The sequence below is a fragment of the Brassica napus genome, chromosome A2 (genome assembly GCF_020379485.1).
Source record: "Brassica napus cultivar Da-Ae chromosome A2, Da-Ae, whole genome shotgun sequence".
NCBI classification, from domain to species: domain Eukaryota; kingdom Viridiplantae; phylum Streptophyta; class Magnoliopsida; order Brassicales; family Brassicaceae; genus Brassica; species Brassica napus.
The window spans coordinates 18484829-18507198 of record NC_063435.1 but is presented as its reverse complement, the minus strand read 5'-3'; the positions used below and the strand labels follow the sequence as shown (position 1 = coordinate 18507198).

Sequence of the window (22370 nt, the reverse complement as noted above, 5' to 3'; positions counted from 1 at the left end):
AACTTGTCTTAAGTAGTAATGTTGCTGACGGTGGTATACAAAATGATATTGAGGACGAGAAAAGTAAAAATCAGTAGAATGTAGAGAAGTATGGGTAATAGAGTCTTAAAAATTAATTGTATAGTCTGTAATAGCGCATTTGGGTATTTTGCTAATTATTGAGTTATTCTTTGGTATGTGATGCAAATACTCTAAAAATAACACCTAAATATGATTATATTTGGTTAACATTTAACACACCTTGATGATGATCGAAAGTTTTCAAATTACAACTTGGAGAAATCAATGAATAAGAGAAATATGAGTTTTTTGAAAAAAAAATTAATGATAGTAAAAAGGAAATTTATATCAATACTAATGAACTAGCTGTTTTGCCCGCGATGCGGACTTAAACATTTTCATAATTTTTGAAAAGTTCTTTGTACATTATATTCAGTATAGTAAAATAAATCTTAAAATAACTTAATATTATATTTTTAATTATATAATTAAAAATATATTTGATTAATAGTTAATAACATAATTTATGTTTTTAACTTTTTACTTAAATAATTTTTTAGATAACAATACAATATATATAGAAATTATCTTTTTTTTTAATTATATTTTTAGATTTTGGATAATTCAATATTCTATTTTTAATTATATAATTAAGAATTTTATTTGATTAATATTTAGTTATTTAATTCATGTTTTTAACTTCTTACTAAAAAATTTTTTCAGATAACAATACAATATATACAGAAATTATTTTTTTTTTAAATTATATTTTTAGATTTTGGATAATTCTTACTATTATTAATTTTAATCTTATCTAATAAAATAAATTAAAATTTTGTTTTTATTTTTTAATTTAATTATACATTTTATTCATTAAGGGTATAAACGATATTAACCACTCTAACTTTTAACGTGAGAGCTCGATTCCAAAAATTTACTTCGCAAATAATAGTATAGATTATAGGTGTATCACTAATAAGAAGAAGAATATGATGATCATATGATGATGAAGACTAGTGATTGTAATTTGTGTGTTTTTTCTCTCTTTTAGCATTAGATAATTAATTTTTTTGTTTAAACTAAGTAAATTAATTTTACCATTAGTTATAAAGAATATTTTATTTCCTCTATTACAGAAAAGCATAAAAAAGTATACCTTAAACGATTTTTTTGCAAATAACAAAAAAAACTTTTTTTGGCATTTGCGCAGGTTTGAACCTGCACTATAAGAAAGTCTCCCTGACACGTAACCACTTAGATATTTTACGATATTGAAGGCAGAAAACTATTTATAAACCTGAGGCCGTACGTCAATGCTTCTACCGCTTTCCCTCCGGGCCGGTACTGCATCGAACAAGATTTCACCGTATAATTATTTAAGAAAAATAAAAAGTATAAGCATAATACTTAAATTATATGGTGCAAGTTGACAAAAAATTTCTACGGTGCAAAATTCAAATCGTTACACAGTACAATCCAATTGACAAAAATACATTTTTATCAGCTCACATTTCTTATTGATAGATTTTTACTCAGAGAAATTATAATTTGTATAGAAGTTTAATATCTCTTAATATATCTTATGAAATTTATAAAGGTTGGGGGGATTTTAATTGTGGATATTTAAATTTTGCTACGAGTTTAATACCACTTTTAAAATTTATCTTTAAAATATTAAATTAACTGTTATAAATTTTTTAAAATAATTTATAAAATCTATGTCGCACTGTAACGGATACGGGGACATCTACAGGTATGGAGCGGGGATGAGAAACGGCTAAACTTATAATTTATGTATATGAATAGAGCATGGGTACATATATAAATATAAATATATATTTATATATCATATAAATACCAAATCATAATTCTCATATAAAATAAAAAACCATTATAATATCTTAAATAAAATAAAACATCACTATAATATCTTAGTAAAATAAAAAAATAAACTAATCATGAAGCAATTCATTCTCCAATTCTGGCTCGTATGGTGAAAGACTTAGAAACTCCAAATATCTCATATCTTCCATAGAATCAAAATTATATCCACCAACATGCCACATCTTTGTCTTTTATTCTTCGTATTGTTCAGATTTCCTTGATAAAAAACATAAATTGTTGTCGATAAAAACTAGATCTTGAGCACGGCTTGGATTCAACATATTCCTTCCAAGTGAGTGAATGAATGAGTAATTACTCCAATTACGCTCAGCACATAAAGATACCCTAGGCTGTCCAAGCAACTTAAAAGCCAAAATCTGTAGGGAAGGAGTTTGGGCACCAACGTTGGCCCACCACTTCTTGGGATCCATGGTAAACTCACTGAAATGCATGTTAAATCCTCCAAATGACCAGTTTTCATGTAGAACAAAGCATATTCATCCACAAAGACGATCATCAATATTCAGAAACAATCTTCGAAAACATTTCATTCTCTCACTCGAGACTTCTGGATCTTTATGTGGACCAAGTTTCGTAGAATCTTAACTTAGTCATTCATCACTATACAATCTACAATACAAAAACATGTTTTATATGAGGCAACGAAACAAAAAAAAATACATAGTTTAAAATCATACACCTTTGATTTAAAGAGTGAGCTAGACAATACAGAGGAGTGTTGTTTTTTGCCCAACGAGCCATTATAATCTCATAAACAACCTTGTAGAAAAGACTAACTTCAAACGTTGGGCGTTTCTGTTTCTTATATATCTCAAACTTCACATTCTCAATCATAGAATCCCACATCTCATATACCAAATGAAGGCATGTATTTTCAGTGTCACAAAACCTTATCATCACTAATAATCTTACCTTTAAAGAAAGTTGCTTTCCCCACATCATCTTCTCTATAAGTAGACCACTTCTCACTTATGACCATAGCTTCACGGTCTTTTTTGATAAGCTTCAGTCTCTTAAGCATCACAATGATAGAAGTAAAACGTGTATCAGCAACTACAAATAATTTGAGAGGAGATCATTTACTAAAGATTACTATGGAATTAGACATGCTATTAATGTAGGGATTTATGTCTCGAGGTGGCAAAAATGAGAGCTTGAATTCCGCTTGTGGTTCATGAAATTTTTTATTGCAATGTATCTCCATAAACATCTGTTATCCAATTGCATTTTTCATATGTTGCTTCATTCTTCTCCACGTTGCTTATTGCACAATGTTTCTTAAACCAATACATATTACATGAGAAGCTTCTCACGTTTTTCTATATACTAACCTGAAAGAAAAAAGAAAAACGTGAGAAGCTTGTATATAGACAAAACAGAATACATATTACTTAAAACACAAAATAAAAAGACAAACGTAACAGTATGATCTGTACGTAAGCTGAGAAAGATGAAACATGAGAAGCATATATAAACTTGAAACAACACACAAGCGTAAAAATTAACAAACCAAAAAACATAATTTGTAATAGTACTTCTTAATGTGTTTTCCTTAGACGTGAGAATTGACAATTGAGAAAGAAGATGAAGAGAATAAGATTTTGTCTTAGATTAAGAGAAGATGGATTAAAATTTTGTAACCCTAATCCTTTATATAAAGATGTGTTTCTTTTTTTCAAATTTTTCCAAAACTAAAATACATTAAATGTAAATGATCAATCTTTTACATAAATGATACTAGGTTTACATCATAAACATTTCAGACACATTTCCAAAACCTAAATACACAGTTCCTAAAAACCTTTACCGTCCCCACTATCTCTGAAACATTTCAGAATCATCCCCACGCCATCCCGGAAGCGCAACTGGTACGTGAGACAGCAGTGAATTGATGTTCATGTGGTTCATAGTATAAAACATTTATATATGTTTGTAAGCTCAACTCACCCTTAATTACTAAAACCTAAACCCAATCAATTTTTTTATTTTAAATTTGATACCACTTTACAAATTTACCCTTAAAAATTAATAGTTTTATAAATACTTTAAATTTGTGATAAAATAACTAAATTGATCCTCTTAAATTTATAAATTTGTCATCTTTGATTTTAAATTTATAAATGTGTCATCTTTGATTTTAAATTTATAAATGTATCATATTTGATTAAAGATAGTTTTAAAAAATGATAGCCAAATTTATGGTATTTTAATCAAGTTTTTATAAATTTTTTCATTATAATATTTATTAATTAAAAATAATTATTAAAAGTTCAACTTTTTTAAAATAAGAAGTTTTAGTAAAAAAATATATATATATATATATATATATATATATATATATATATATATATATATATCTGTTATATGTAATTAAAATATATTTATAAATATCACATATAAACTTCAATTTATTAATAGCATTCATGTGACTAAATCTGTTAAAATATTATTTATAAATGAGAAACTTCTCAAGTACTATTATAAGAAAAAAAAACTATATTTTCAACATATTTAAATAATATTAAATAAATGTAATAATTTAATATATGTATATCTATATTTGAAAATAATATTTAAAGTTACTACATACAAAAATTATGGAAACGCAATCTGACACTAGACAATTAATTTTGGATAAAATTTCAGTTTCCCAAGAGATGTTCCACGGGTTACGAATAAACAATTCGTGCAAAGAAAAAATTATGGCAACTAAAATGTACATGAGTAAAGCACATATTATCTAGAGATTTCAGAAAATTTAGGTAGATCAAAGACACACATTTTGGTTTTCTCAATGAAAGGATCAACAATAAAGTGAAAAGTTGGAAAATTCAATTTCTTACGAAAAGAAGAAAATAAGTACTTACGAAATCAGTGTTATCAGCTATGTCCACCCATGTTATGTCATGTTTTCGACAACAAAAAAAAATAAAAAAATTGTTAAGTGGAGTATCAGCGGGAATCATACATGTATTCATTGGTTTAATGGGATACTATGTGTAGGGAAAAATAAAATGAGGAAATTGGCTTTCGCGAATTACAAGATTTTAATATTGCTTTATTAAACAACTATAAAGATTGATGAACAAACTCGATTTTTTATTTGCGAAAGTTTTTAAAGGAATATATTATAGGAAATCAGATCTTCTTGATCCAATTAAAATCATATTTCCCTTCCTAAATATGGAGGAGTATTACTTCACATCTCAGTATGGAACTATCTTAGATTCATGCTTCTCGCCAAGGTCAGCAACACCAAAACATCAACACCAATTTTGAACCCGCTTTTAGGGTAAAAAATCTGATTAATCCGGTAAGTATTTCTTAGAATGTAGATTTACTCAATGAATACATACACCCGGATGATGTTAGAATTATTTACAGTATGGCATTTAGTCGTTTTGCTAATCCAGATTCATATGGATGGAACTTTACGGTGTCGGAAAGGTATACAGACAGGTTATAAAACAAAAAAAAAATTCAGATAAGGGTTTAGTTCAAGAATTTGATGGTGATGCAAAGAATTGATTCGCATTTTGTTGGAAGTTATAATGTTCATCAAAGTTAAGGCATTTTCCTTAGCAAATAATTTCGGGTAGGCCATCCTTTACAAAAAAATGAGATCTCATGGCATAAAATGTGATACTCAGTATAAATCATGTTCTATTAAATGTCTTCCAACATTAAAAACTTGGACACTATCAAAAAATTCTTTAAACCTGGGAGTTTTTCTAAATCCATCGCTTTTTGCAAATATGAATTATCTAATTTGGAGGTTATCTAAAGTATCTGACTTAAGCTTTATTCACGATTTTGTGGTATATTTGGAAGGGCAGAATTAAAAAGGTTTATAATAATAAAAATGGAAATCCACCGAAGATAATGCTCGTCGATGAAATCGAAGGAGCGTTATGGACTGAAATACAATTAAAAGATTTAAAGGTTGTCAAGGATTTAATTCCACCTCAAAAAGATAGTGTACCCTACCTGAGTGTAAATATGATAGATATCATGTGGTGTTTTGTGGATGGAACATGAAAAAAAAGATGTTTTTACAGAATAGAGATGGTTTTGTACTAAAGAAGGTTAACTGACAGCATGAAGGAAGCCATGGATATCTAATGAAGTCTATCATCTTTACATAGAGGATGTAAAGCTTTCATTTGTGTGGTGAAGTGTATGAAGACCTATAATGTTAAAAAAATGGTGTTTGCAACAAATTATTCTTAACCGATGAAAATATTGTTTACACCAACAGAATGGCAAGTGTTTTCTATTCATATGGAAGAATTTAAGGTAAGTAAAAATTTCTTTCCTAATTTCTCAATCCAACTTATTCAAAAGACAAAAATAAATACAATGACTTGATAAATTGATATGTGGCATCGAAATTAGCCTTTCGCTATAGTTTATAACCATCATTGTCAAGATAAAAACAGTAATGTTAAATATTTTAAAGGGAAACTAGACTTTGACCCGCGCAACCGCGCATGTGTTTACTTTCATTTTTATATACGTAAAAAAAATTTACATTGTTAATGGTAAATATTCTTAGCATTAACCATATATTCAAGCGTTTATGAAATCTATTTTGTCAAGATTCGATTAAGGAAATCTATAATCTAAACTATTAAAACAAGAGTACCAAATAGTACTTAACCCTGAGTTTTACTAGGGATGAGCGCAAGGGGGGTACTTGCTTTTTTTATGTATACTTGATACTTGGCTTGCTTTGAACGAGTAATGAATTATTGGACTTGTACTTGACTTGTTGGAAACGAGCACTTTTTATTTCGAGTACTTGTCCAAAAATATGTTACTTGCAAGTTACTTGCCTTGTTCGATTACTTGCTACTTACAAGTATTTATTAATTACTTGGATATATTTCCAAGTTTCTAATAAATAATATTTTACTAGAGAAGGTTATTAAAGTTTGTTTTATTTACTTGACTTGGTAAAAATATGAGAGTTATTTTAAATTAAATATTTGCGCCTAATATAAAAAAGAAGAAGATGGAGTTCAATAAGAAAGTATTGTTTACTTCTTACAACAAAGAAATATATGTTTAGTGTTTTGGTTTTTATGGTTTAGTTATCATTTTTTCAGCCGTAAAACAAGTAAGGAGTAATATCAAGGCGAGTCGTAACTTTTTTTTGTTATACTTGTTACTTGCCTTATACTTGCAAGTAGCAAAACTCAACGACTTGATACTTGACTTGGCAACGACGAGTACTTGAAAAAACGAGACGGGTATGGGTCAAGTAGCGGGTATAAGGCAAATAACGAGTGTTCGTGCCCAGCCCTAATAATTACAAAAGAATGCCACTGGGATTTTTGTCATTTTGCTATAAACCATCCAAAATCGATTTCTTTCGTTACATCTTCAATCGTTACATAAAACCAAGCTAAACCAAATACATATAACTTAGTATATCCATATTTAGAAAATGACATTAGACCTCTCCTTACCAAACCGAACCTCGGTTTCAGTTGGTCCGACAACTTTGATTACATCTTCAATTGTTACATTAAACCAACCTGTTTACATATATAATAAACCAACTCGAGTCAATTGTTCACATAACCACCAATAAATCAATATTGTTTAAATTTCAGCCTAAAGTTTGGTTATGTAATGGAATTTGATCCCAGTTTGCTGTAAAATATTACCAGACCTAAACCTAAGTGTACATATTACATTTGAACCGATAATCACCAACTACATAATCTGAAACTCGGTTTTTCAAAAATAATACTAAAATCAATGATATTCCATAACAGATCCTATGTTTAAGCAATTACCTCCGATATCAATCTTTGAAATAATATAGATATGCACTTACCTAATTTATGGAATATTCCTTCTCAATATATACTATCAAATAATTGGAAATGAGTCGATTTTTTTCATTAATTACAATTTCCTTAAGAACCAATATTCATTAATTACAATTAACTCGGTTTTTCATATTCCACATGCCTATTTGTAAGCAACTCTAAATATATGAATATTCCTTTTATGATACAAATCTAAAAATCTAATCGGAACTAACCAAATAAGTTGAGCTATTAAAACTAAAAGAATGTTTATTAATAACTTCAGAATACATGTATTCCTTATACAAAACGTGTTAATCACGTTTGACAATAAATCAGTTAGGATTTTCTATTTAACCTACACACAAGGACCATCGATATATATATACTAGATCCCTGGCCGCGCTACGCGCGGATTGTCCTTTAGTTAATGTGTTAGTTGATGTTTTCCATTGGTCTGACACTAAATTTAAAACACATCTTTCATATAAGTTTAATATTTGCACAAAAATTCTGAAGCGAATTAGAGTTAGAATTTTTGAATACATCAAAAAAGAAAGAGTGAGAAATAAAGCATATATAGTGATATGAGGGGTTTGTAGATTTATTTAGAGAAACACAAAAATTAAAAAAAAAATCACAAGAAAGAAAGTTGGCAGTGTGTAGCTTTAAAAATAACATTATTTATGAGACTAACGTGAAAAATATAAAAAACATTCAACTTAATACTAAACCCAACCATCGAGCATTTTGGTATATTTTTTAAGATATTAATACACGTGAAAATATACTTAATGAAGTAGAAGTTTGGACGGGTAAATCAAATATAGCAACATGAATACAGTAAAAAAATCTATAAATTAATAATATTAATGATATTTAATTCATGTATAAAATTATTATTTTAACAAAAAGTTTAGCAACAGCTTGTTTATTGCAAAGGTGAATATTTGCAGTATGACTGATTGTCTTACCACATCCAGTTGTAAAGTTTTTTAAAGAATGAACATTTAAACTTGAAATGAGGTTTGGCAATAAAAAATCTCTAGGTTGTTACCAGGAAAGTATGAGATATCACCATCTAAATTTAGTAGTTTTTCAACCCACACAATGCATAAATTGTTTTACTATATTTTTACATTGTACTTCAAACTATTTTATTGAAAAAGTAATAAAAGTTATAATTTGAGTTTAAATTGTAAAAAGCTGATTTGAACATTGTTTTTTAGTTATAGAAGATTATACATATATATATATATATATATATATACACATTTTTCTTCTAATTTTTAGCAATGTATTCCTTAATATACTTTTGTGATCGGTTCTTTAATTCCCAGGTTTGTTACTTGAGTGATAGAGTGAGGAGTAAAACTTGTGTTGTTATGGTTTGTTTATAATTTCCTTGGTTCTCTATATGAATTCCAGAGGTATTTGTTGGTGTTATATAAATAATCAACTTTTTCATTGTGATTTTTTCGTTTAATCTGCAAATTAAAAACTCTGTCACGGAATTATTGTTTTTATTTTTTAATTATCTAGAGTTGATTAATTACTGAAGAGTTTAGGTTATACAGAGAATGTGGATGATTGATTGGACTGTAACTATAAATGTTTAACGGTAAAATTTATGATGTAAATGATTTGGATGTAGTTTGTAAATTATTGATATATGTTTTTTGGTAAATTTTTCTGCTGTAGTGTAAGTTTTTCTTTGATCAAGTTATATCACATGAATTTTTTTTTTGTAGTGTAAGTTTATAACACATGAAAGAGAGGAAGATAGTTGTGGTTACTTTGTTTTCCTGTACTTCACTCTTACATCTTATGTAGGGAGATGTAATACGAATTTTAATTATTGTAATCCCATATATTTTAATATCTTTATATATAAAGTTGACTTGTCTGCCTGCTCCTGCTGCCACGTCACTCTCCAGAGAAGGGCAAAGCATGCCACGTGTTTACGATTCTTTAACTATCTCAAAGTGCTTTCTCGATGAAGATTGTTTAACTGATTTATGCAATGGGCTTTTATACTCTCTAAAGTTGGCCCATATATATAAAGTTGACTTGTCTGCCTGCTCCTGCTGCCACGTCACTCTCCAGAGAAGGGCAAAGCATGCCACGTGTTTACGATTCTTTAACTATCTCAAAGTGCTTTCTCGATGAAGATTGTTTAACTGATTTATGCAATGGGCTTTTATACTCTCTAAAGTTGGCCCATAAGTTAATAGGGTACCTTTGTTGTCGATGATAGAATAGCAAAGAAGAACCGCCTGACCCTTCAGATGACACCGCCTCCTGATCACGCTTGCGTAACGGCTGCAATTATCATTTATCTCTACATTAATCCGATCATTTACGTCTTTTGCACCACTCACCCCTCTCTCTTTCTCTCTTCTTCCTTCGCTTATTAACTTCATCAATTTCGGCCGGTTGCATATCCGATGGAATCGAGGATAGAAGTCTTGGCTGCTCTGTATCGGTTATCAAGACGGTGGTCTCGGCTGAAGAGAAAGAGGAAGCTTGTGAACAGACTTATGGGGTTCATGCCGTGTACTTAGACGGCGCTTGGTAACGTGTTTTTGCTTTTGGTTTATGGGTTTCTCATGTTCACGGCGGTAACATATCGATCTGCCGGAAGTGAGCTTCTTCTCTAGATTGGCCCTTGAATCGTCAGTGGTTTGTTTTTTCCCATGCTCGGAGTACTCCCTGATGCTATGCTTATTATGGGTAGGTGAAAGGTAGATTCTTTGTTGAATTTTGAGATATAAAATGGTGAAACTTTGTTTGGTTCTGCGAATCAAATAGTGAGTGACTATGATACTTTAATTTATAACTTTTCTCTTGAAACATTAACCGTGAATATTAATTTAGTCAATGAGTCGATCTGGTCTTTTCTCGTGTCAATATAACTTCTATTTCATGTAAAGTTTTAATAGTTGCTCTTTCTTTCTCGATGAGTATTGAATCTTCATGAGTTTGTCAATACTTCCTCCGTTTTTTATTATAAGTCGTTTTAGAGAAACTTTTTTGTTCCAAATTATATGTCGTTTTCGGTTTTCTATGTAAAATTTATTAATAATTAATATTGTATGACCAATGGTAATATATCTTATATTTTTCTATTGGTTGAATTGTGGTTAGGTAAATAATTAATGATGTTTTTGTATAGAAAATATAAGAAATTAATGGTTTTCTTAATCTACGTGTATAGCTGTAAAACGACTTATATTAAAAAAACGGAGGGAGTATAATTTATATGTTTGATAGTGTTTGTTTCAGTCTCTGTGGGAATGGGTTTGCTCGCTGGCTCTTCCGTTACGCTTCTTACTATTGTCTGGAGAACTTGCACAGTTGTTGGCAAGTGTGCCATTCGTGATACTATTGCTGTAAACAACCAAGACACTAGAAGCTTCCATCTTAAAGGTAACGAGAAAGTGCTTATGTCTTATTGATTGGATGCTTCATTTTTTCTGTTGACTTATATAACTGTCATCGTTGTTACCTCTGTATCTGTAGATTCTGGTGTTAATGTTGATGTTTGGACCATGTGCTTATTCATCGTACGTTTCCCTCTCACTTCTAATCTGACATAACAAGATCTGATTATTGAGTGATGTTTTTTTTTTTGAAAATCATAGAATGCAGTTGTAAGAAAAAATTGTAGCAGAAACGTTGAAACATCTGACCATGGAGATCATTGGTGCTAGGAGGAAGAAACTTTATGAAGCAACAGTGTGGGTTAAGCCAAGGATGAACTTCAAGGAGTTATGCCGGTGATAATGCCCCTGCCATTACTCCCTCCTATCTTGGCTGCAAATAAGGTATGACTACAAAAGTTACATGTATGTATGCAAGACAGATTAATCTTGAGGAACATTATGATCATGAAAATTTGGTTTTGTGGACAGATGATCATAAATCTTGGAGGGAAGTTCCACGAGATGATTCAGTACAATCATTTGCTGATCATGCTGTCAAGAGCATCCAAGACAGATTTAACTCATTGTTACTTTCGTCAAGTTCCCGTTATGGTATGATTCAAGTAAACTAATGCTCACTGACGGTACTGAGGCTATAATTTCCTACTAAACATCATAACCAAAGGATTTCTTTTCTGATTGTAAAGTAAAATGAGAACCATTGGTGTGTTTTTCTTCCTTTCATAGCCACTGTTTTGGGATGATAATTGACACAATGATTTGGCGGTTTGTCTATTATTCCCAATATTTTCCAAATGTGATGCTAGCGTTAACTTTTCCACATGTTTTTCAAAACGCAGCCGTTGTCTCTGGCTCTGATGTGCTGTGTGCTTTGGTGTTGTACGGGAGTGGTGCTTTGAGATTAAACTTAAACACCTCCACTTCTCATGCTGTTGGTGATCCAGGTCAATAAAAAGTGTTCCAAATGTAGGTGGCTTCTCTCCCACCAACACACTGCCACCAAAAAGTGAGAACCCACCCAAGAAAGTACAAATAGTTTAATTCCAGGCAGATGCCTTATTTGATCACAAATTTTTTTCTTCGTAAATAATGCTTTATCAACCCTTTTAAAATTTATAATTTCTCATCATGTCCTGTCTGTGTTTAGTTTTTCAATGTAAGCATATATGGTATCCATAATTTTACCGGATCACAATTGTTAAGAAATTTTGCTTAAGTCTTTTCTTGTCATACTGAGGCGTTCGACATTCTATTTAAAGGTTACAAGTCTAGCATAATATGCTTGCGCATATATACTTGCAAAACAAGCGATACCAAATCAAGATATCTTTTTATTTTCATAATTGCTGAAAAAAAAGAAAAAACTATGAAGCTAATAAACACAATCTTGTTCACCAGGACATCTCATTATGTTATCTCTTACAAGATGATTGTAAAATTGACTTATGTATCGAGCAACAACAAAACAAAATACAGCAAAGTATGCTTAGTTTCTAATAAGATATTCAAATTGCATTGCTGTCTCAAGAAGACTACAAACTATGCCAATAATATCTTAAGCTGCATCAACTTTTTTTTAACAACTAAAACTTATGTAAATAAATTACATAAATACATATATAATAATGAAAAATACCAAATAAAATAACTAAAATGATGAGGGAGTTTCTTGCGAACTTGCAACCTTTGTCGCATTTGGAATATCAGTTCTCTTTGTTGTATTACATTGGTCTAATCCCAATTTGGATCTATTAATATTCTTTGGTTCAGAATCCAGTGTATTGATTCAACCGTAAAAAATAAAAATTGGAATGACCAATTTTCAACGATTGTAAAGATATTACCATACAACAAAGAAACTACATGCTTCATGGATGATGCATTCCATGATAACAAATATTTTGATACCTAATATATTTCAGTCTCAAACATGTTATATAATACTTTATTAATACACATAATAGTTCAACTATGAACCAAACATATATCCACCAGAATAGTTATTATTCTTTACATGTAGAATCAGAACATAGTAATACAATCTTTTATATCCACGCCATTATCAAATACAACAAACACATTTCATAAAAAATACAATATCAGCAAAACAAAATACACATGTGAATAACACAAATATCAAACAACCACACAAGATAATCACAACACAAACACATGCATTTACGTGTTTTTTTTTTGGAACATCAATTTTATTTTATGTTTTACGGTCAATTATATTTACTTTGGTACAACTATCAGCTATTTATTCTATTTTTATTGAGTCAATCAGTGAAGCCACTTATGCTATTCATCTTTGATCTAAACAACTTCAAAACAAAGTAATATACTACTGTCATTAACCACTATCAAATAGATGAGAAACCAATTTTGAACTCATTAAAAAATAAAATATACGAACCCGGCGCGTAGCGCCGGAATACCAATAGTATGTATACATAAAGTGTACATTTATTAGGGATTTTTGTCAATGAACTTAAACCATCTGCCTGTGAGTTAAGAAACTACCCTTTACAAACTTGATATAGCGCAGCAAGATCTCTTCGGAATTCTTGGATGCTACCCATCAAGCAAGAATTTAAGTACATGGTCTGGTTGAGGATTCATCCTAAATGTTTTTATTTTACAGAGAAAAATACATGCCATACAATCATAAAGCCCCCTAGTACATATGAATACTTATGGTAAATAGATCAAGCGTGAAGAGGAAGATAAAAGAGATTTGTTCATACGTTTTGAAAAGGTCCATAAACTTGGAAAACATTGTCTTCTTTTTGTCCCCTGCAAAAAATTAAGGAGGCTCATAACTGTACACCACCTATCTCCAGCCAGCTTTGGATTTTTTTCATGGAAAATGTTAAAGACTCTACTAAGAAGCTGCAAATATACATCCCGTTATCAAAAATAGCTGCTAATACATTTTTGATATTAAAAGAACCTCATCAAATAACCGATGGTTTAATACAAAAACCCATCTAAATGTATATATACCTCATCATATATTTAACTTTCCTCACAGGGGTGACATCGCTGCTGCCAAACAATTTACTCCACCTCTTCCTCTTCATTAGCATGCTCTGCAATGTATTCTCTTTGTAAATTGTTTATCGCTAGAAACAGATAATTAGCAAAGAAAGGAATTTAAGAATACCATCCAAATCTTCTGTGGCAGTGACACTTTCTTCATTCAATGAGCTTGCTTCAACCTACCCATAAAAACAAAACCAAACCAAGGTACATAATCATGAAAACACAATGTCAATGTTAAAACAAATGTAGACAGTAACATACAAACAGTCAAACACCATTGACAGTGATAAAAAAAATTACGGAAGATAAACTCGTGAACATACCAAGATGTGAGCTAAGGATTAAAAATAACTTAAAATACACAACACACAAATCAATTTAATAAAAAAAAAGTAACTTTTCTAGATAACGGGACGATACCAAGGATGACTCATGTTACACCTCACTACATGCGATTTTGACTCAAAGATTGACTCAAAAGAAATACCTTGGAGTCATAGCATTAGAAGACAAAGTGATGGCCAGATGAAGCGGGGATTGCTCGAACGTCGTTCTTGCGCTATGCAAACCTTGAAATTGTGTTAAGATTACATCTCCTTGAAATCAATTTGCCCATTTTCAGTTGGTCCCTGAAAACACATAAAGTAGAAAGCGTCAACGTAAGAGGAAGGAAAAAAAAGAAACAAACGGTATGGTTCTCTTGCGTTTAGAGGTCAATAATTGTGTACATGCAAATTTTGGAATTAGAGACCCAAAACTATAAAGCTAATAAAAAAAGCAAACAAACTGAAACTGCATTGCTCACATTCGTATGGATTGTTTTATCATCAAAACAGAGATTGAGAATTAGAAAACCTGAGAAACCAGATGACGAATCCTGTCATGTAAAGCTTCATCTCCTCCTTTTACACGTCCAACAACCTAAACACCAGATCAAGAGATTTAAAAAACCAACCAACGATCTGAAACAGAGGATGTGAAATCATGAATTATAAGAAGGAAACTTTAACCGTAAACTCAGAATCCTCAACCGTAAGCTCCACCAGTGATGGAGCTCGAACTCCTCCATCTCCCTCCATTTTCTCAACCGTTTGTTGTTTCTTGTTCCTAACAATCTCACAATATCATAAATGATCAAAAAGAAAAAGATCACAGACAACTCCCAAGAACACTTTTCAAAGAAAACTTTTCAAAGCTTAAGTGATGCTTTGCACGTACCAGGAGCAAGGCGGTGAGTGACTTACCAAATATTAAGGAGTAATTATTTTTACAGAAAACTGTATACAGAGGTAAAGTGATGGGACTAAAACTAAACGGCCTTGCTAACTACTCTGTTTTCCCCGGAGGCGATGAAGAGCTCTGGTGGTTCTAGTGAGAGGAATTTTTCGTGAATCTACCACTCTTATATAGTGAGGAAGGAAAGAGAGGAAAGCTCAAAAGAATAATAAGGAGTAAAGGATTTGTAACCGGTGAAAGTGTTGGTTTGCAGAGGCAGACGAAGCGGAAGAAGACCAAGGAGGGATTGGAATTGACGTGAAAAGGTGACAGAGAAAAGTGATTTGGTGATATGTATATTGTTTTAATGACTTGTCAATTTAGAGGTCCCTGGTTAGCCTGAATTTTCAGTCCTACGTGGATAGTCTCAATGCTCTAGCTCAAGAGCTTTTAGTATTGTGAGATATCCCATTCCTCTACCGTCAATACTCATTCTTATTCACTCAACAACCTAAACATGTCTGAAATTATCAGTTTTTCAGTTTTACTCTTCTCAAAAAAGCCAAATCTTTTAAAACTGGATAGAGAGTTCACGTTAAATTGATTCATTCGTGGAAAAGAAACACGTCATACCGGAGGCAAGATGCTTGAAATGGTGTCAGACAATGAAACTTTAAGATTTTTTCAAAGAATACGTTTTAGCACTTTATATGCGAGTTGATCTATTACGAATATCATTATTTCTTTGTAGGGTGACTTTAATCTATTCTTATAATCCATGTTTTACGTAGCTGTGTGTTCAATTTTGGAATGTTTCTATGCGTGTTTCATTGTATGTTGTAGAAAGATAATTATAATAAAAAATATATTAATTTTGTTCTGTTACATGTAGGTTTCAAATACCCACACGTAGAGTAGAGGGTATGTGAACAACATTTTGCAAGTCTTATTATCGAACATTTATTTTATATAAGTACGCTTTTCCTTTTTTTTTGACACACCAAATCATTTCCATTGAGCTATTTGAAGTGATTTTGCTTTAATTTTTAAGTTATATATAACACAATCATTCACGTATGCATCACTTAATCAATTAAAACCAAACATATATTACTAAGGTAATGATTCACTCAACCATTCTTATATGAGTTAAAACCTTAAAATAGAGTACTAACCGTGATTACCATCAAATGTTGCAGAGAAGCGCACTCATTTGGGTTGTCTCATTTACCATCAATTGTAGTCTGAGATTTGCAAGTGATTCGGGTTGTTTCATCCTCTGACTAGGCATCAGTTTCTGAAAGGAAGCATCAAAGTCACCCAGTTTAATGAACCTGAAACAACAGAAGGATTTTATCTATTCTATTAAATTAGGATCATGACCAATTGATAAATGTTATGTCCAGTTAATTATTCTCATATTTTGATTAATGTTAAAAGGATATTACTCTCTATTTGCGGGAAAGAAAAAAAGTAACTTCCTGTCCATATTTTTCGGTACCCACTTCTTTCCCATATGGCTTCTTTGCATGTACATGTACCGACATTCATATATATAATAACAGTTATTCTTCTTTTCTTTTGGGTTGATTCCAAATGCAGATTGTTAAAGTACTAAAATTATGATTGAAATCTGATGCATGTAATTTGGTTACATTTTCTTTTTGTACGTATTCCACCCAAATTATTTTTTTATGTTATTTAATAATCTCAATCTTTTTCAAAGATTAAGATTTTTATTAAAATTTATACAAAGAAAAATACAAACATGATTATAAAAACAAAACACAAATATAAAAATTAAATTTTTAAAAGAAAAATTAAAACATAAAATATACCCGTCCTTTCAAAGAGCGGGTCAAAATCTAGTTATAAGTTAACCCACATAATGTTCACATGAAGAAAAGAAACACATTATGAATGGAATCATTTACTCTGCTCCTGGCGCTTGACAACTTTTTGGAAGAGTTCCCTTGATGCAACTCTTGCCTCAGATTCAGTTTGGATCTTCATGTGAGCCGTTATTTTTTTACCCTTTTCTTCATGCTCCATATCTTTCTTATTCTTTCATCGAAGAACAATTATTTTGATAAGTTTCTTCAAGTGTCAATAAAAACAGACTAAAATTACTCAGAAACAAAGCATAGCTTAGATTATAACTCATACAGATATTCTAAGGAGAAACAAAGTACTTACCTTTTTCTTAGACTTTCATGTGGGGTTCATCTTCTTTACAGTGATGGATTTGCTCCTCTCTCGAGATAACAACTTAATACGACCACTCTGTCCATTACATCACCAATCTTTGCAATGGACCACCGATCTCCAAATAGTCTTAATTTTGATATCTTTAATGTCTACTTCTGTTTGTTATATGTCTCAAGTTCTTACATCTGCAAGTAAACCCAATATCAAACAGAGGATCAACCTGGTACAGCTTTCACAACGAAAAATTAAGAAGTCAATACCTTGATTCTATCAATTTCACGATTGATAGCATCTTGAAAGTTTGGAAAGAATTTAAATCGTTGATGAACATGGAACATCGAAACCCTACATATCATTGTTTAGATGGCGATGTGAGTTTTTTTTTTAATGAACGTTAATCTAACGTTTTTTATTTTTCTTTTTCCTACGCTAAATTAGTTAACTTGGTAATTGGGCTTTGATTTTTTTTTTTTTTTTTACTGTTTTAGCATTTTACCACCAACAAGTGAATGCCCATTTTGTAGATTAATATGTTTTTCTTATTTACATATACCAATTAAAATATATTTAAAATATGTTAATTTTTATGAAATCTCATGCTTAGACTATAAACTATCGAATAATGTAATTAGTTAACATTACCTTAGTTTAAAAAAATATTAATATGAAGTTTTTCTCATATAATCTACCGAATTATATTTGAATTATAAGAAAACAAAAAAAAAATGATGTTAATAATTTAGCATTGAAATATTAACTTGTTCATTTGCAAAACTATGATCTATATTATTTTCCAAAACAATTTGTGTTTCAAAAAATATATTAATATTCATTCTAATTGGTTATATATATACAAAAATACAATATATATTATTTTTCTTGACGATGTGGATATTAGGCCTAGGAATATTATCTGGGATACGGATCTGATCCGAGATTCGCTCCAGATCTGCTCCGAAAATAGTATATTTGTGATGATCAGATCTAAATTTGGATAGTAAAATCTTGGATCCCTCAAATCCAAATCCGGATATCTAAATTTTTAGGTCAAATATCCGGATCCGGATCCAAATTTTGAAAATATATTAAAAGATTAAATTTAATATTTATTGATATAATAATATTTATAAATTAATTAATTTTATAATATTATATTTCAATTTTTACAATATTATACACACACATATATATCTATATATAATTCTTGTATAAATATTCAATTTAAGAATTTTTTTTTTTAAATTAGTATTTTAAACAAAATATTTTTTAATTATTTTTATGCATTCTTATCTGAATTCGGATACCTGCGGATAATATAATATCTAGACGGATATCCAAAATCTTGATATCCGAAAACTACGAGTCCGTTTCCAGATATTAAATCCGACAGATCCGAATCCGAGTATCCTAAATTTCCCGCATATTCGGATCAGTTTCAGGCCTAATGGATATAATAAGAAACAGCTAATATAATTTATCACTTTGATTTGTTTATCGACATAGATACATTATTTACAAGTTCACACATATCTTATACAGTAAAATTGGCTTGGGTCTCTCCTCATTAAGCCACATCATCATGTGGGGGGGGGGAGGGGGGGCTTTTCGCGACACGTCAGCACTTCTCACATGCATTTAAAATCTAATTACGGTCTCTCGTTTGGGCTTCGTCAAGGGCTTGGTTGTTTGTGCTTAGCTTATGGTTACTTATGTTGGGCTTTGTCTAATTTTAGCCCATTGCAACCACCCTTCTTCTTCTACGCCGCATCGTGAAATCCTAATATTTTCTTCATCATCATAACACGAGATCAAGTAACGGAATCACGATTTATGTTCAAGCCATAAACACATCATTTAATCTCAGTAAATTATCCCCCCCCCCCACCCCAACTACTCCTCAATTCACCAGAACCTTCGATCTCTTCGGATTCTTCAGGATTTGGATCATATAAATAGGCGTTCTTTAGGAGATATATACATTTGTAAGAGAAGTTGATTGTGAACAAATTCTTTCCTTGGCAGCGATGCAACTGTGTGCGTCAGAGCTGAGCTATTCCACAAGAGGCTGAAGGCTGGTGTTGTCCAACCTAAAGTGATGGTGGCTACGAACATCAATCCTATGTTTGTAGGAGGTAAGTAGTTTCATAATATATTTCGGGGATTTCATGTTTCGATGTGTTGATTTTTATATGATATGCATGTCATGTCGTCTTTATCTCAGTGCTACCTCTGCAACTCATTTTTATTTTGACAATGAGGTGGCAGCAAACAAGACTCTATTTAAGCAGTATTTATCTGATCTCTCACTCTTTAAAAAACGATCTTTACACATGGGTTTATCCAGTTCTGATAGTAAACAATTTATAGGTTGTCTTCCAAGCTCGAGAATGACTCAACAAGTGGAAATCAATATCGTGGTGTGAAGAAGCTGGAACCAGTTTTGCTTGGGGAGATAAACAACTATGTCCTGAATTCACCCCTCAAGTATGCTTTCTAATCAACAACTATTTGAAATTATTATTTTCTACTTATGTGGATTATAACCAATTACTCAGTCCAACGCAGTCCATCGAATTCCTATGCAAAGCCATAATTGGGGGGTTGGAGACTACCAACTAATGGTGTTATATGTTATGGCTAAGTGTTCCAAGAAGCTCCAACGAGGAATATCCTCTTTCACTTGCACAACATATTTTAATGTCAGGCTGTTGGGGTTGTCAGGTTATCTTTGCTCATGGTTTTAGATCATCTTCAACTACATATAAACATCTATTTTTTGTACTTACTCAATGTCTGGTTTTAAAACGTGAATGGTTTTAAGTACCGTGTTGAGATGCTGGTGGAGTCGGGTGAAGATACAGATGTGTTTGTTGCATTCGACTCAGTTATGTCTAACCTGACAGGTGTCAGGGCTGCAGAGGTTGCAAATCCTATGGTATGTTCCATTAAATAATTATAATCTCTGTTTGCGGTTTCATTAAAATTCATACTAAGTTATTGTGTTCTATCATATTAGGGACAAGGAGAACAAGATCCAATAGGCTATCAGCTCCCTCAGTTTCTCCAAGACATTGTTGGGAATACATACATATTCCATCTGAAGCTCACTGAATTTAATTTCTCTGGTAACCATAAGTCCTTCACTGTTGCCAGAATCTTTGATCCCAATGATAGGATACCAGGCCTTTCTTTCGCACCACATGTAAGTCAGCAAAACTTATATGTTTACATGACTCCATATTTACCAAGATACTAATAGGCAATACCGTTGCTCTAAAGGGGGGGGGGGGGGAACCCTGATGGTGATATGCATGGAAATAAATGTGCTTCTTACAAGTTCCATGTCGGTGGCTCCTCCGGCGTTAATCCCAGTGAAGGAGGTGAGGAACTCAAGGAACTACATGCTCCTGAGGAAACAATAGCAAGCAGTGAGCAGCAGGAAACCATTTCTGAGAATGTTCATGACAACAAACCAGGTTCACCTGAAGGGAATCCACCGAAGAAGGCGCGAAATGCGTAGATCTTGAGTCATTAGATATGAGGAACTAAGAAATGTGTGGGCATACGATTTGTCTTTGGTACCTTAGTCTATGTTAGGACAGTTGGTCCATTATCTAATTTTAGTTTAAGTCATTGTTTTTTCCCTGTTTCGTTGTTGTTTTTTCCAATTTTCTTGACATTTGAGGTTTTTAATATTTACTCTTGCGTTTTTTCTTTGTGAACCAACTGTTATGGAATCAATGACTCGAAACACAGACGGACAGTATTATAACATATATGTAAATTTTAAAATGCAAATCATAATTAAATGTCAAATCTACTTATCCCTTTAATGCTTAAAAAAATATGTATTTTCTTGGATAAATAATTAGTAATTCTAGAAAAAAAAATTCAGGTTTTCAAAATGTCACTATTATAAGATTTTTCAGGTTCTAGAAGAAATAATTAGCTAAGTAATTTTACAAAATTTAACTATTTGGGATTTTTTTTTTTGTAATTGTGTATGTTTTCCCAAAACTTATTATAAGGTTATCAAAAAATATATGGGCACCCATCATCTTCTTCCAAAACACAAATGGATCTACTACGGATCCATTTAACTCACTAAAATGGGTTGTATGTCCTAAATAACTAAATACCCACCAACTAACAACAACAATTATGTAATATATAAACTAAATAGATATTGTTGATTGTGGTTTACTATTTCCCGGTTAAGTCTGGACTGAAGATTGAAGATTTGGGCCGAAACAGAAGTTGAATGTGGAGTCCCAGAAGGAGGTTCATCTTCTGATAAGTCCAGGAAGTATACACCGCGTTTTGGCTGGTCATGCGGAGAGTGTGATGCATCGAGCTGAGGGAAGGTTGTTGGAGATTCGTGAGCTGGACAAGTCAAGTGGTCAGCGAATCTATCCAAAGAAGCAGCATATAAAAGGAGAGCAGGATAAGGAAAATCGGGACGGCACAAACCTATACGTCAGAAGATCTAAGAGGGTGAGTGATATACCTTGAATTTGACCCGTTTTCATCCATGGTATATAAGTATTTTACTATATATATATCTATGTTTTCTACTCTTCTAAGTATGTTTTCAGGTCCAGGTGCATTTCCGAGTAAAGCTATGACTTTGGAGCATTTTGGAGCTTAAAGGACATTTCACCCGAGCTGACCACGTAGAGGTCGACGAGAGGAAGAACAATCGATCGATGCGCATCAGTGCTGACGATCGATA

General features: G+C 31.5%; 3 long non-coding RNA genes across 4 annotated transcripts; 2 read left to right on the top strand and 1 right to left on the bottom strand.

The window, feature by feature from the left end:
- The first annotated feature begins 8857 nt into the window (after positions 1–8857).
- On the top strand, positions 8858–12395 carry LOC106370373. Of its 2 annotated transcripts, none has more exons than XR_002652942.2 (6): positions 8858–10457; positions 10998–11153; positions 11247–11290; positions 11369–11551; positions 11639–11761; positions 12010–12395. It is a non-coding gene; the product is annotated as an uncharacterized LOC106370373 (long non-coding RNA). The 2 variants fall into 2 exon arrangements; XR_001274290.3 differs by having other exon boundaries at positions 8859–10457; positions 11010–11153.
- A 1392-nt stretch (positions 12396–13787) lies between these two features.
- LOC125589152 lies at positions 13788–17813 on the bottom strand. Its single transcript, XR_007325329.1, has 3 exons — positions 17365–17813; positions 14337–16764; positions 13788–14262 (listed from the first exon to the last, which is right to left on the bottom strand). It is a non-coding gene; the product is annotated as an uncharacterized LOC125589152 (long non-coding RNA).
- Positions 17814–19010: 1197 nt separating this feature from the next.
- On the top strand, positions 19011–21352 carry LOC106370374. Its single transcript, XR_007324892.1, has 5 exons — positions 19011–19770; positions 19860–19925; positions 20006–20122; positions 20194–20573; positions 20655–21352. It is a non-coding gene; the product is annotated as an uncharacterized LOC106370374 (long non-coding RNA).
- Positions 21353–22370: the final 1018 nt, after the last annotated feature.